This window comes from Myodes glareolus, chromosome 19, assembly GCF_982192425.1.
Source record: "Myodes glareolus chromosome 19, mMyoGla1.1, whole genome shotgun sequence".
NCBI lineage: Eukaryota > Metazoa > Chordata > Mammalia > Rodentia > Cricetidae > Myodes > Myodes glareolus.
The window spans coordinates 61,368,089-61,384,175 of NC_142044.1; the positions used below are offsets into that span (position 1 = coordinate 61,368,089).

The 16,087-nt window shown below is 44.9% G+C and overlaps 1 long non-coding RNA gene across 1 annotated transcript; it reads left to right on the forward strand.

Moving 5' to 3' along the window:
- Positions 1-2,888: 2,888 nt before the first annotated feature.
- LOC125407269 (uncharacterized) lies at positions 2,889-15,878 on the forward strand. Its single transcript, XR_007234161.3, has 10 exons — positions 2,889-2,998; positions 3,576-3,659; positions 7,351-7,396; positions 7,755-7,793; positions 9,886-9,918; positions 11,356-11,380; positions 12,415-12,466; positions 13,120-13,151; positions 13,900-14,072; positions 15,707-15,878. It is a non-coding gene; the product is annotated as an uncharacterized LOC125407269 (long non-coding RNA).
- Positions 15,879-16,087: the final 209 nt, after the last annotated feature.

The window sequence follows — 16,087 nt, forward strand, 5'->3', positions numbered from 1 at the left end:
TTCTTCAAAGACTTAAAGTTCTTGTCAAATAGGTCTTTCACTTCCTTGGTTAGAGTTACCCCAAGATATTTTATGCTATTTGTGGCTATCATGAAAGGTGATGTTTCTCTGATTTCCCTCTCTGCTTCTTTATCCTTTGTGTATAGGAGGGCTACCGATTTTTTGGAGTTGATCTTGTATCCTGCCACATTACTAAAGGTGTTTATCAACTGTAGGAGTTCTTTGGTAGAGTTTTTGGGGTCACTGATGTACACTATCATATCGTCTGCAAATAACGAAAGTTTAACTTCATCTTTTCCAATTTGAATCCCCTTGATCCCCTTATGTTGTCTTATTGCTATTGCTAGAACTTCAAGCACTATATTGAAGAGGAATGGTGAGAGTGGACAGCCTTGTCGTGTTCCTGATTTTAGTGGAAAGGCTTTGAGTTTCTCTCCATTCAATTTGATGTTAGCTGACGGTTTGCTGTATATTAGCATGTATTCTTATCTATGTGAATGTTAGCTTCTAATCCTTTGATAAGCATGCTCATATCTGAATGATCACAGAGGTCAGATATAGAGTATTGAGCTAGGAGTTGAGAGGAAGCCTCTTCCAAGGCAGGGAAAATGGCATATATAGTTAGAGAGAAACAAGTGGGAACCACACTGGGGGTATTAAACTGAGTTGGGAAAGAAGAGGAGTTAGGGAGGGACAGTTAACACTAAGGACCATTTGAGGGATCATTTTGTTCTATTCTTGTTTGTGTGTTTTTATTTGCCTGTTTGTGTTCTTCAGAGAGAAAGAAGGTGTGGCATTCGGAGGGTGAGGAAATGGGAAGAATCTGGAAGGAGATGAGGGAAGGGAAATTGTGGTCAGAATAAACTATATGAAAATAACTTTGTAGAATAAAGTTTCAATAAAATAAAATTTCAATAAAAATAAAATTTTAAAGGTAAAGAAAAAGCAAATGAATAAAGGCTTTTAAGTGGTTGTGACTGCTGCATTAGATAGGGGCTAGAGGAAGAAGCCTCTGTGGAAATGTCATTTGAGTAGAGACCAATGAATGTTTAGAAGAATGCCCTGGGGAAAAGGGGAAAGTATACTCTTAGCACTTAAAGGAAGAAAGTCAGTGTAAATTGAAAATGAGCAGGAGATGGTGAGGAGAAAAATCCATCTGGAGCCAGCCTGAATGTGTCCTAAGCGTGGAGCACCAGCCTGGATGTGTCCTGAGTGTGGAGCACCAGCCTGGATGTGTCCTGAGTATGGATCACCAGCCTGGATATGTCCCGAGTGTGGAGCACGAGTCTGGATGTACCCTGAGCATGGAGCACCAACCTGGATGTGTCCTGACAGTGGAGCACCAGCCTGAGTGTGTCTTGACAGTGGAGCATCAGCCTGGATGTGCCCTGAGCATGAAGAACCAGCCTGGGTGTGTCCTGAGCATGGAGCACCAGCCTGGATGTGTCCTGAGTGTGGAGCACCAGACTGGATGTGTCCTGAGTGTGGAGCACAACCTGGATTTCCCTGAGCATGGAACACCAGCTTGGATGTGCCCTGAGCATAGAGCACCAACCTGAATGTTTCCTGAGCGTGAAGCATCAGCCTGGGTGCATCCTGAGCATGAAGCAAAGGAAACACGAGATTTTGGGAGTGGAAGTGATGTGATCTATGCAGTGCTCGTTCTGACTACTTCAGGAATATAAAAATGGTCTCATTGAGAGGCTTTGCAACAGCTCAGGAAACAAGCATGGCTTATCTAGAGGCCATGAAAAGTGATACACACACACTTTGTAGTACATCCAGTAGGAAGCTCTGATGTAAGACAGAAAAAAAGGGGGCAATGAGTCTACGGCTTTTGACCTGTGTTGTCAGGTGAACCATCTTATGTGACCACTGAGAATGGGTCTCTGGGTGGGTGGAATTAAGAATTTAATTTTGGATAGAGTGGAAGTTTCCATTGATTTGTGGAATACGTCTAGCCAAAAGAGATAAAAATCTATATGACGAGGGAAAATGAAAGAGGAACTTGGACTGCATGGAAACTGAGGTAAATAAGAAAGGAGGGGTCCTGGTGCTCAGACGGGTAGTAGACTCTAGTTAGTTTTTTTCTTGGAACTAATCCTATAGGCAATCATAGTGGAAAATGATGTTCAGACAGCCTATGGTGTTCTCACTAGTAACAGCAGAAGTTCTAGAATCAACCCAACCTTTTCCATAAATCATGGTGGAAATAGGCATGAGAGTCACCAGATGTCCAAGCTTCTATCAGTAGGTCTGTCCTGCCATTTTGTCACAGGTTGAATGTACTGTGACTCCACTTCAGATTTCAGATGGATCTTTAGCACTCTGCTGAGGCAGTGTTGAATCTTTCCCACCATCAGCTAGGCAAATTTGGGGCTCTGGAATGTCCTATCTCAAATCCTGTCTACCTAAACACAAGTCAAAGTTCCTACTTTGCTGGGAATGTCCCACATTGACACTAGACTTCTTTTAGGCTGCTCCTTCCTGGAGGGTCTTGTCACGGGAGCAGCAAGACCTTGGTCCTCATGCTTCTTAGAATACTTTTTCGGCATATTAGATTTGTATTCATTATCATTCAACAATGTTTGGTGATTTTCCAAGTCAAAACCTTCTGGAGTTTGGAACAAAAAGGTTTATTTTTACAGAAATCTTGAAGTCATATTTTTCATGCCCTCTTTTAAAATTCTACTTTGGGGCTCATTCTAAAACTCAGTGGGGATGTTTTATAGAACTAATAGAGGAAAACAAAGGAGTCAACGTCTCCAGAAATTAAGCTTAACATTTTATACTTTCTCTTCATTGCACTATTATCAAGCCGAGGTAAGAAGACCTGAGGTGAGTCTAGGAGAGAGCCGATTGACCCATCACATCACTATGATGTCATAGCTGAAGTCACAAAGTGTTGGGAGGGGCAGGTGAACATCGGGGGACTGCTGTGATATGAGTCTCAGAGGGAAGAAAGCGTAGACGGGGAAGGGGTGCTAAGTGTGGCCAGGTGAGTGTCTGGGCTAAGTGGCCTGTTCTGATGGTTTGGAGAGTGAGGAAGAATGTCCGTGAGGAAAGTAGAATGGGACCCATCAAAGCAGGGTTTGTCCTTTACCCACATTACCACTCGGGTCAAGGCCCAAGTGTATTGACTATGGTTTTCCTTTCCCCTCTTCAAAGCACTTGAAGGCTAGAGCTGACTGACCCTCTGTAGGTGTTTCCACCCTCTGTAGGTGACTAATTTCAAATTTGCTTGTTTTAAATGTTGTTTTCTATCCTTGCCTGGATCCCATCTCAGCTCAAGGAACCTCTGTCCATCCTCTTTCCTACAGTCTTATATGAGTTTCTCCGGTTATGAAGGGAAGCTTTCCTAGGTCAAATGCCTCCCACTGCTCAATTTTATCTTTCTTTATGCATAACACACACACACACACACACACACACACACACACACACACACACACACTGACCCACTCAAAACAAGGACATTTCCTGAACTACTTCAGCCGTGGCACAGCATACTTCTCAGAGAGCGACTGCTTTCTTCTCTCCGTACATCTAAGGGAGTCTCCTCTTATTTATTGCAGGGCCCAACCTGTCTCCATCTTAAGATCCAGAGGCCTGGCCATATCAAAAACAAGGGCAAGAATGACATCTGAACAGCAGAGAAAGTAGGTCGGGCCACCAACGTCCCTCAAGGGCCCTTTGGTTAGGTTTGTCTGTGGGAGGAACAGCAGCTCCCCTGCTTCCCATCTCCATCTGGCTGTACCTACGGTGGGGTAAATGGGGACTTCTGCATTCCCCTTATCTCTTTGGTGGGAGGGCAATAAATAGTCTTTGCATTCGGTCCAAGAAGGTGGCTAGTTATGGCATTTCCCCTGAGGGTTGGCTGGGTACTACACCTTAGGACTATCATTCCAGGGTCAATGTTCTCTGAGTTTTTTATGTCCTCCACAGCGTGAATCATAGCCAGACATTCAACACTGTGTTTCCCTTAGACTAGGATAGCAAATAAATAAATATTTAAAAAAAAAGAACAGACATTTCTGTTAAATAAAAGAAGCTAAATACAAGACCCAGAAACATTAACTAAAGTAAAGGGAAAGTTTGCTGTGGGCTTATATATCAGGAAAGTTTCAGGAAGAAACTAGAACTTAAGTCCTTGAAACACATGACAGATGCTTTGAGGTAAGAGTTTGTAGGAACTCGCAGAGGGCAGGCAGGTCATAGGTCTGCAGACCACCTGTCCTCAGTTCTCCAGATGGTTAAATTTGCCTCAGGCCTGAGGTTGAACAAGGAACCCAGAGACTGAATCTTAGCAAATGGGAAGAACTGTTTTCTGAACAACTCCTGACCCCAAGAATGAAATGGTGACTCTCTTGAGATTTTATATGAACAAGCACATAAGCCACCGCAGAGAACTGAGATCTCTACTGAAGAACAGGCTTATTTGTTCCGTTGTGGTGTAGAAGTGGACAAGACACTGAAAACAAGCACAGATCACAGTGAGGCTTGAAAGGAGCTTCGCTGTTACAAAGGCTTTCTTTCTGCCATTCTCCAAACCCCAGAATTGAGGTCATTCCCCTTGTTTCATAGATGAGGAAGCAAACTCATCCAGGCAAAGGGACTTGGCAAAAGGGCTAGAATGCTGGCCCCAAATCCCATTCTTCTAACTGTAATGTAATCAGCTTTCCACGCACTCAGCTACAAAACAAGCAGGCTGCAGTAACTAACACCGTTGACCGCAATCAAAAGAGTAAGGTGGAAGCAGAAGGGCCTGAGTTGGCATCCAAGCGGCTCTCTGATAGCAAGCGTGTGTCGCAGCCTGGATTGCTGCTCTGCAGAGTGAGCCACCCACAGCTGCTTCACGGGATGCCTCCAGGCAGAATGTGGGTCAGTGCCCACTTAATGAAGGGTCCGTCTCTTTCTGCCGTAAGTTCAGGTCATGCTTCCACGAGTCTCTGCCTCCTGCTCCTGGTGCGCCTCTTCTCTGTTCTCATTTCTGTCTCTCCATCTTCCTGTCAATACTACACAGAGAGAGAAGTTGTCCCACTGCCCTCACCAAGTATAATTAGTCATCATTTCTGTTTAAAAGAATTTGGATTAAAAATCAATGTGGGACGGGCAGAGTACCCTGCCCTCTCTTAGGACTGGTGGGGGAAGGGAGAGGGTGAGTGGGGAAGGAAGAGGGAAAAGAAAGGAGGGGAGAAAGTGGAAACGTTGAATGGTATTATTTATAAAGCAACAAAAAAAAATCAATGTGGGAGGGGAAAAAACGGCTCAGTGGTTAGGAGGACGTACTGCTCTTACAGAGGTCCCAAGTTCAAGTCCCAGTACCCATGCCAAAACAGCTTATAATCAGGGCAACTCCAGTTTCAGGGTGATCTGATACCTCTGGCCTTCAAAGGAACCCACACTCATATGCATACACACACACACACACACACACACACACACACACCCCTACATATAATTAAAAATAGAATACCTCTGGGCGGTGGTGGCGCATTCCTCTAATCCCAACACTTGGGACGCAGAGGCAGGTGGATCTCTGTGAATTCAAGGCCAGCCTGGTCTACGAGAGCTAGTTCCAGGAAAGAAACCCTATCTCAAAAAAAAAAAAAAAGAAAGAAAGAAAAGAAAAGAAAACTCCGAAAACAAAGCCCAGGTGGACCCTAGTTCTGTTCTCTCTATATGCCCTGGAACAGATGTAGGGAACCCCATGGCAGGAAAAGAATTGGGGTATTTTAGAAGAAAACCTTGGCTTGAACTGGAGTGAGGGACAGCTGTCCTCGGGTTCCGTGGAGAAATAAGATTCTCCAGCAGAGGTCTCCACATGAGTCACCCGATGATTCTCAGGGAGGTTTCTACCCTGTTGCATCCTGAAAACATGCTCATTAAGAGTCCTCTCTTAAGTAGAGATCTTCTGAGCTCACTGTCCTTTGGGGATTCCTTGCTATCCTCTGTGTTCCCAGATTTCCTGGGGTTACAGGTCTTCACGCTGTCCCTTGGAAAGGCTGCTTTCTTGTGGCAGGAACAGGTCAAGCAGGACCTTAGACAGAACCGTCAGGGTCCTCAGATTCTTAAACATGTCTTTCCTCCAACTTTCACCCTCTCATCAATCCTACCTGAGGGACTCTATCCAGAGGTGCCTGAAACCTTGGCTCTTCTGGATTATTCCCAGTCCCCTGGTTCCTTTGGTGTGTCATCCCTACACAAATCCTCACGTGGCCAGGAGACCTGAGATCAGTTTGTTTGGGAGCCGATAGAATGGTAGATCACTGGTTGCCCGTGTTTCACCCATCTTCATTCCGCGCCCTCTGTCACTCACCTACCCCATATTCGTCCATTCCCTCTCCAGGCTGGCTCTGACATGCGACTAGCGTAGCAGGCTTGCTTGGACCACCAGCCCCCAGATCGTGACACTTATTAATTATGAGTGTTCGACCTTAGCTTAGGCTTGGTTCTAGGCAGTTTTTTTTTTTTAACCTAACCCATTTCCATTAATCTATGGGCTGCCCCAAGGCTCCTTTACCTCACCTACATACTGTCCATCCTGCTGTCCTGCTTCCTCCATGCCTGGCCGGCTCCCCTTTCTCTCTACCCGCTAGCCCCACTATCCCTCTGCCTAGCTTTTAGACCAACCAGGTGCCTTATGCAACACACCTTTACATAATTAAACAAATGCAGCCCAAGCAAATGTAACACATCTCTACATAGTTAAGCAAATATTCTATTCCACAACACAGCAGTGTTTAGGAATAAGTCCTTATTGGGCTATCAATGTGCTACTGGCTTTTTACCTATACCTCGTTTTATTTTGACGCTCTGGGTCCCTGACTGAAAGAGGCCTCTGCGCTGTAACACCCGCTTCCCCTTGCGTCGTCTTTCTCCAGAATTGTATTTTCTAAGAATTGTGTTTTCTAATAAGTGAGACATTTGAGGAAAACAATAAGAACTTCAGTTCCGCTTTCCAGAATAGCAAAGTTTTTCAAGTTCTTCTTCGGCTTCCACCCCAAACCTATCAGAAGTCATGAAGGAAGCTTAGAATACAACTGGGGACAGGAAGACAACAGTTTTTTATTGTGTGCACTTCCTCGAAAGGGTTCTAGGCGGTCCAAAGACAAGAGTAGGGTGTAGCTAGGATGGGCAGAAGGATGTAGCTAGGATGGTAAGGTGCTGCCTTCACCCTTGCAGCTCTGTGGCATTCTCCAAGTTCTGGATAACAGTCAGGCTACCAAGAAGATGGAGCCCTAAGGGGAATATAAGATGTGGGACCATGGCTCTTCCTAAAGTCTAAGCATTCTCGCTAGTACAATGGAGTTTTTTTTCTAAATTATCTTCCCTGCTTCTCTTTACAAGTCTCCCTCTTTCCAGCACATCCATTGAAGAGGCAATAAAATCACAGGTGGGTAAGACAACCTCGTGTGTTGGTTTCTTAGGGGACTCCTGGATTCTGGGGGTGGGGAGAAGAGGTGGCTCTGGTCAGGAGGCAGAAAAGCTGTGTAGTGAGGATGATATGTCATAATGCCCGTGCCATTTCCATACCCGACAGTTCCAGGCAGGCTCCTGGGTGTGGATAAAGCAGGTAAATGTTTTATTGGGTGTTTATAGGGCTCTGAGCTACCTGGGAAAAATAGAATAACTCTTAGAATTTCATCTCAGTTCCAAGAAGTGTCTTTTATTCCACCACTTCATGTCATGTCCCGTCAGATTCTTGGGGAGTTTGGATAATGTTGCCAAGGTTTGTCTTGTTGTTTCGACAGGAAAGGGAGTTGACAATCACTGAAACCCTGTGGGACCAGGTAAGTACACAGGATTGCTTGTGACAGCACAGTGACGTGTGGGAGAAGAGCAGGTGAAGCAGATTAGTGAGGAAGGTCAGCCTGCCCCTTCCGCCTTTTTCTATCACTTTTTGGACCCCACGTCCACTAAAGCCCCCCACACCTGTACATCTTTGTTCAGCGCCCAACACCCGCCAGTCTGGCCCTGACCAGACTCCTGTTTCATAGCTGTTGACCCCTTCAGGGATGAGTACCCACCACAGACTCGTAAGTGCAGGTTTGGTCACTCCCATGGGCTCAGTGGGACCCAGTGACGCAAAGGGAGCACAAACGTGCATTTCCAAGCCAGTTTAGATGAACTATTTAGATGGTTTTCACCACCTCCGTCTACAAGGGTTTAGATGAAAACCCAGGGTGGAGAAGTTTTCTGTGCATTCCTTGGGCTAGACACTCCAGGACACTCTTCGCTGTAGACCATTGCGTCACACTGTCGCCAGTGCCTGAGGCCAGAGCTGTCCCCGCCATCGCTCCTCTTCGGTACACCTAGCTCAGTGCTGTGTTCCCACACTCTGCTCAGCCTCTCTCCAGCTTGACGTCTGTGGTGGTGTGAATGAGAATGGCTCATAGGTTCGTCTGTTTGAATATTTGTTTCTCAGTCAGGGGAACTTTTTGGAAAGAAATAGGAGGTGTGTCACTAGGGTGTGGGCTTTGAGGTTTCAAAAGTCCATGCTGTTCCTAGTTAGTGCTATCTATTTATCTATCTCTATCTCTCTATCTATCTATCTCTGTAGATCTATCTCTGTAGATCAAAAGGTAAGCTCTTAGCCATGGCTGCCTATGTGCTGCCAGACTTCCCACCTACCATGGTGATCACAGACTCTAACACTCTGAAACCTTAAGCCCCATAAAAATTATTTCTTCTATAAGTGGCTTTGATCATGGGGTCTTCTCATACCAATAGAAAAGTCTCTACAACATGATTTTTAAAGTGCTCCTGTCTGGGGATGCGCATGTGGTGTACAGCACCTTCCCGGCACCTACCACTGACCTCATATGGTTGTTTGAATAGGAATGTCCCCACAGGCTCACTTATTTGAATGTTTGGTTCTCAGTTGGTAGACTATTTAGGAAGGACTAGGAGGAAGGGCCTTGGTGAAGGAGGTATGTCACTATGAGTTGGCTTTGAGGTTTCAAAAGCCCATGCCAAGCCCAGTCCTTCTCTCTGCTTCTTCCTTGTGGGTCAGATGTAAGTATGTCTGTCTGCTTACTGCTGTTCTTCCCACAACGATAGTCCACGGACTTACCCTCTGAATCTAGAAGCAAACCCAACTAAATGCTCTCTTTTAGCATTTGTCTCAGTCTTGCTTTCTCTTCGCAGCAATGGGAAATTCATGTCTACCCCCATCCCAGTGTGGCCAGGGGCCATTCGCTGGCTGTGCTGGCTGTTTATCTGAGGGAGATTTTACAGAACTTGCCGCCGTGTGTGTTCATTTCACACACTTTCCACTGACCCATCCCTTTATAGGTTTCTGGTGCTCTTCCAAAGTTCTCACTGGAACAGTCTGTTCTTACTTATCCTGGTCCTTCTCCCTCACACGTCACAGAAAGGCAACCTCTAACCGCCATGTTACCCAGAGGTCCTTAAAGGTATAGCTCAGGCTGACCTCTCCGCAGCATCTTCTGCACTGGCTGCTAGCGGGCACCAGCATGGCCAACGGTACTCATTTTAGTAGCTGTGCTCAGTTTCAGCAAAAGAAGGACTGGTTAACTAGGAATGAAATATAATGTTGAGTTTCACTAACCTTCTTTGCTCTCTAACATCCACTCATCACACTGAGCAGTGGCTTGGAGATCTATATAGAGTTGAAGTCACTGTGAGTTATTCCTGGGGCTAAAAAGCCCCAGCCTGTTGGAACTCACACTGTACACACTGGAGCAATTAGGTATGATATAAAATAATACACTATAAACTGGGAGGTCAGGGCACTTCATTTATAATATAAATATATTTATATTATATATAAAATATTCATTTTATATATAAGTTCCCTCTGATGAGGTGATAGTTTGCAATACTAATCTTGTGTGTATGTATTTCTTTTTCTTCTGTCAGGTGCTAACAGCTTTTAAAGGCATCCAAAAGGAGGTGAGGTTAAATTTTTACTCTCTAAATTCCCTGTTTTTAAATATTTTTCTTCCATGTCCTGCTGAGATGTAAACACTTAGCAAGGTGTTCGTTTCAATGACGTCGACTAACTTGTCACCCCAGGCAACTGAGGCAAGATGCTGCCTAACAACTCCCTCGGAAGAACCATACTTAAATACTGGGGCAGGGTAGGAATTGATTTACCAGAAATTCTCTCAAGAGAATTACTGATGTGATCATATGAAATGCTGATCAGGGACTTCACTGAGAGAAACCCTCTGGGTAGCATAGTAAACAGCCTTGGACCCCTTGTGCCTCTTAACTACAGGGAGGTGTGAATTATAATAGCCCAGGTCTAAATTTTGTCCTCTATGCAATTTCCTTTCTAAACACTGATCAAATATTTAAACGTTACACTGAAGCAGGAGTTGTATTGCTCGCCTTGCCCCAGAGGCTGAGCTTGTTCAGAATGTTGTGGCCCCTCCGACCCACCAAGTCCCCTGTCGCACATCCTTCCTTTCCTTCCTCTTCCTCCCTCTCTCTCTCCTATCCTTATTCCTACCTGTCCTTAGCATGTCTTGCTTCCTGAGTGGTTGGCTGGTATCCCCTGACTCCGCCCTCCTCCTTCCCATCATTCTCAGTTAGGCTTTCCTGCCTAATTTCCTGCCCAGCTAATGGCCTGTCTGCTTTTTATTAACCAATGAGAGTAATACATATTGATAGTGTAGAAAAGGATTATTCCACAGCAATGAGAAAAGCTAAAGGGGGGATAAAAGTCAAAGTAGAAAAGCTGGAAGAAAATAAATGTGCTGTCGGGCTGCTAAGAAATGAGCTGTGTCTCCCAGTTCATTATTATTAGCCAGCGTCTATTGGCCGTGTGTTGTAGATAAGGCATCATCTGGAGCAGCCAGTTTTTGAGGGATACAAACTTAGCTTTTAGGGAACATAGAGTTCCATCCATAGGTCTTAGTTAGGGTTTCTACTGCTGTGAGGAAACACCGTGACCACAGCAACTCTTGTAAAGGAAAACATTTCATTGGGGTGGCTTAGAGATTCAGAGGTTTAGTCCATTATCATCACGGCTGGACATGGCAGCATGCAGGCAGACACGGTGCTGGGAAAGGAACTGAGAGGTCCACATCTTGAAGGCAACAGGAAGTGAACTGAAACACTGGGTGTGGCTTTAGTATATATGGGACCTCACAGTTGGCCTCCACAGTGACACACTTCCTCCAACAAAACGAGAGCTACTCCAAGGTCACACCTCCTAGTAGTGCCACTCTCTTTAGGGGACATTTGCTTTCAAGCCACCACACCATATGTCTGTGCCCCACGGTCAGACACCTCTACATCTGGCCAGTCTGTGGTCAGCACAATGAAGACTCAGGGGTACCAATCTTCTAAGTCTCTGACCACTGAATCCTCACTCTCTTTCAGCTTCAGGAAGATGCTCGGATTCGAGGTAAAAGAAAGATGTCAAGGTTTGGCTGTGGCAATAAGGTGTAGAATTTGAGAGTAAGGGGTTTATCCCAAAGTCTCATCTGAAGATCCACTATCTGGATCACAGCTGGACTCTGGCTTCCTTCCCATCAAGCTGAACATTGGCTTAGGATCAAACTGCTGCTATTGCTATTCTGTTTCCTAAAGGGGAACAGGTGATAAATTTTGGTTGATGAAAAATATCCGTTTTCCATAGCTGAAAATGTAGCTCAATTGGGAAGAGTTTTCAACTTGCATGCTCAAAGCTCTGGGGTCAATACTTTGCATCACATAATGCCTATAATTCACAAACACTGAGAAGGTAGAGGCAGGAGGATCAAGAGTTCAAGGCCATCCTTGGCTACATATGAGTTCAAGATCATCATATCCTGTCCCAGATAAAATAAAATACACAGGCTAGGGAAAATTCTGTCAGTAAAGTACTTGCCAGGAAGCATGAGGACCTGAGTTCAAGCCCAGCTTTAAAAGCTGAGTGTGGATACATGTGCTTGCAATCTCAGCAATGGGGCAGTGAAGGCCAGCGGATTCTTGGGGCTTTCTGTCCGACTCTTACTTGGTGAGTTCTAGGCCAGTAAGAGATCCTGTCTCAAAAAGCAAGGTAGACAGCACCTGAGGAACAACATGTGAGGTTGGTCTCTAGTCTACACACACACACACACACACACACACACACACACACACACCACTTTCTAACACTACATCCCCCACCAAAAGAAGTGCTATAAAAAGTAAGAAACCAGGAAACAGTTTCTCCAGCGACAGTCTGAGACTGAGGCAGTTGGCTTACCAGCAATGACTGAGCAGAAATGTCCAGTGCCACAACTGTCCATGCTTTCCTGCAGTCTGGTGCCACATCCTACACCCTTCTGACAGATTCTATGCTACCATAAGTCTGGCCCCTCCCTCTCTGGCTGCCTAGACTTTTAACTGGAAATGTGAGCTTGACAACTGGGGAGACATTTCTGGACCCCTGTAACAGAATGTCTCCTTCCTCAGGCATGAGCAACCGTTCTGTGCCATCTGTGCCACCTGTACCCCCCAGGACAGGGTAAGTGGCCCTCTTCTGATGGTCTGGAAAAAGGAATAGCATCTACCTGGATATGGGTATGGTGGCCAGAAATGTAGTTAGCTATGAGCCTGCCTTGAGAAGCCTGTAGCTGTGACACATGCCCTCCTGACAGAGCGGGAGGTGGTCCTCCCTCACTCTCAACTGATGGTAAGCAGCAAAGTCGAGGCTTCTTCCTCCATCCAGAACCCCTATCAGAAATTCCTGAAATCCCATGGTCAGCCCTGGATCTATCTCATCAGAACAGATTTTGGGAAATTCTCATCGAACCAAAGAGTGGGCTTGAATTCTGAGTTTCTGTCCCTCTGCCTCCCATATGATGTCACAGCTAATGATAAGGTCACATAGAAAGACGATGAATTGGAAAGAAAAGTCATGAAGAATGAGGAGGAATCAAGGGCTTCCTTAGCAGGTTGTAAACAAAAGTAATGGAAGCTCGACAGTCCTGGGCCCCAACACTGGGCACAGACTAGGGAAAAAGATCCAGCCACCAGCTAGAGATTTAATTTAAGCACCATGAATGACTTCCAACAGCAACACCTGAAAGTTTTTGGTGAGTAATGAAAAAAGACTACAGCATTATACTTCAGGTGGATTTGAAGATATTTTTAAAAAATCTGTTTGATATGTTTCAGGTAAGCCCTGCCTAAACCAAGAACTGGAAAAGGTAAGCTCTCTAGACCCCCAAAGAAACACAATTTGTCCCTCTCAGAATGTTAGTCTTACAAGACAAAGTCGTTCCAACTATTATATATTCACTTTTCACAGCATGGGGTCTTGAACCCAGGACTCTGTGCTTGCCAGGAAAATGCTCTACAATGGAGCTGTATCTCCAGCTCTCTTTTTTGCACTTTTCATTTTGAAGTGTGGTCTAACAAAGTTGCCCGGGCTGGCCTCAAACTCATTCAGCAGCCTCAAAAGGCCTTGAACTTAGACTCCGCCTGCGTCAGCCTCCTACATGGCTAGAATTACAGATCTATACCCCCATGATCAGCACAAGTATACCCTTTGAAGCAGACTGGTAATTATTCTTTGACTTGATCAGTGCTTATCATGTAAAGAACACTGATATGCAATAAGTTTTTACAGAAACTCTAAATTTAATTGTTATAAACCTTTGCTATGAGGAACAATAATGATTGACCAAAACTCCTCTAAATCTATCATCCTATGTTAATATCCCTCTGAACCAAGCCAGAGGCATTTTCCTAATGAACATTTGGCCATGATGACTTATGACCCTTAATTCTAATGCCCAACAAGGGCATTTTTACCTCATGGAACTGGAAGCCCAGAATCAAGAATGCCCATTTCTGCTGCTGGCATGAATGCTCAAAGACAGCAGAGAATGTGAAGGGGTAGGAAGACTGGGATCTCGTTCCTTCATGATCTACCATTCCCCTTATTTGGTACAGAAACTTCAAGCCTCCAGATCTCTCTACAGCCCCAAAGAAAGATCACAGCTCAACTCTGGAGAACAGCCATCAGAAGCCATTCCTACAACCCGAAATGTTAACTCGATGACCACCAGCCTTCTACCCTAGACTCTAACTTTGTCATCAAGGAAGTATTCCTGTGTTTCTTCCAGGTATTTACTCAAATACCCTTTCCTGCCTACCCTTCCTGACTGCCCTGCTTTGCATAGCAGGAACCCAGACTCCCTAGGTACTCTTGACAACATGGCAAAGGATTATTCTAGCTAACAAAGATAGTCCAGAGCAAAGGTGATGAAGCAGAAAAAACAGGTGAGGGCAGGGCCAGTCCGTGTTCTTCTGATCTCTCTGGTCAAGACAAAGAACTAAACATAATGTGCCAGCCATAGATGGTTCTGTATAGGAAAGAGTGTTCAAAGCAAGAGCTAAAGAAATGGAACAGTGGAGAGGTTAAAATCCTAACGAATGTGAAGCCGCTCTTTGTTTACAGAAAGTGTTTTAGAGACTCGTGCTACTTTGGGAACTTAATTCAGTATCAAGAGTCAAACACTAGATAGACATGCAAAGCAGGCTTCTTTTATCAAGTTTGCTCTTTGACAGTTTCACACAGCATATAACCCCCTTTCTAGTCTTCCCCGCCTTCTAATCTGCTCCTCTCTGCAGTCCTCCTTTCCACAGTCATGACTTTTATTGCTGTTGTTTTGTTGAGATCAACTGAGTTTATCCAGAGTTGTTTGTGTGGCCATGGGTTTAGAATTATCCATTAGAGCCTGGTGGACTCTTTAGTGGGTACACAACTAAAAAAAAAAATTACTGCCTCTCCCCCAGAATTCAATAGTTCAATAGGTAGAGGTGGGGGTCCCATCATCCCCAACCCATAACTGACTCTCAATAGGCCAAGTCTTGCATAGGTTTCCTGTTAGGCATCCATAACTGCTATGAAGTCATGGCCATATTGGCTGTGTCATATGGGCCCATAAGACAGTATCTGGCAGCCATTTACCCTGTCTTTCCAACACCTACGTTCTTCCCTCCCCACTTCTGCAGTGTTCCCTAAGCCTTATGAGGGGGGAGTATAAATATCCTGTTTAGAGCTGAACGCTCAACTGTCACAGTCCCTTTGAGCACCTTGAGTGGCCATGCACCTCTTCACTAATCACCGTTCATTGCAGAGAGACTTCACTGACTCAAGGTGAGAGGAGCATTTGTCTACGGGTAAAAATATAAACGTTTAAAGGAACTCGATTGCCTTCAGATTCTTTGTAATAATGCAGTTGAGTGTGGTGCACCCTGACAGACACTGTTAAACCAACACACCATTTCCTCAACCCTCTTAACACTCCTTTGCATAGGATCATTTCCATATATAGGAGACTTCCTCAGATGCTTCCCTCTCCATGAACACCTCCAGGGCTCTCAGAAAATTCTTCTCAAGACATGGTCTGATGTGATAGGGAAAACTTCACCTGCCTGAGTCTTAGTACAGTGACTATGTATTTTCTTAAGTGTCCCCTTTGAAATCATGTATCCCATTTCCCAATAAATAATCAAAATACACATAAATTCTTATATTCAAAATAAGATTACATCATTCTAAAAGGGCAACTTTAGTCAAAAAGTTTTTGTCGTCTCTGAAAACCCACTTTTGATTTAGATATGGAAGCGGAACTCTTTCCTGTTGGGTCTCTCTTCCCTTGATTTATGTTGGATGTCTGGATGGGAGCCTGAAGCGGGTCACATGATCACAGGCACACCTTCCATGACACCTGACCGGTACATTATCTTCCAGGGCTCAGCTCGGTTGCCTGAGAAACAACAGTTATGAGACAGACATCCTCAGCGCCAGAGTCCACAGCAGCAACTGGAAACTTGGAAATCAACCAAGAGCCAGGCACATCCAAACTGCCAAGCAAAGAACCCAGCAGATAAACACTGGAGGAAATAAATGTGATGTAAACAAACGTCTTCTTGGTTCTTCCTGCGTTGTGGGATGTGATGACAGAGCCCTTGAGAAACAGCTCCGAGGAATGGGAGGAGCCACAACTTGTACACTCATTCTCTGTCTCTTCTTCTTCTCGAGGTTCAGGGACCTTTTGTGTGTAGAGAAAAGGCCTCTGAAGTGAGGACCAAAGGCTCTTTCCATGTCTAACAAACTGCATCTCAAATAGTC